We start from the raw sequence: 412 nt of genomic DNA on the forward strand, positions 1-412 counted from the left end.
TCAGGGTCCCCCGCAGAGCCTGCCCGCCTGTCCCGGTGGTCGCAGCCGACAGCCCCAGCCCGCAGCTCCTGCGGCTGCACAGGCTGGAGGCTGCATAGGCGTGAAGGCAACCGCCAAAGCCTAAGAGCCTGCCTCATTGCGTGGAAGGAGATGCAGGCAGACATGAGTGCACACCCGGGCTTCGCGGGCACCTGGGGAAATATTTGTCCAATGGGGGAGCATTCAGTCCCGACCCTGCAGCTGATCAGGCCGACCCCAGTCACGTGGCTAAGCCCCCTCTGGCCCCCTTCAGGGTACCGGTCTTGGTAAATAACAACTGAGCTGGTTTTCTGCACAAACATCAAATTAGGAGGTTAGAGCGTGGACCCATCCTGATTCATTGTCTTGAGCGCTCAGCCCCTTGCAAAGCAGG

This window comes from Fukomys damarensis, unplaced genomic scaffold (assembly GCF_012274545.1).
Source record: "Fukomys damarensis isolate Sample0158 unplaced genomic scaffold, DMR_v1.0_HiC HiC_scaffold_22, whole genome shotgun sequence".
Taxonomy (NCBI): Eukaryota; Metazoa; Chordata; class Mammalia; order Rodentia; family Bathyergidae; genus Fukomys; species Fukomys damarensis.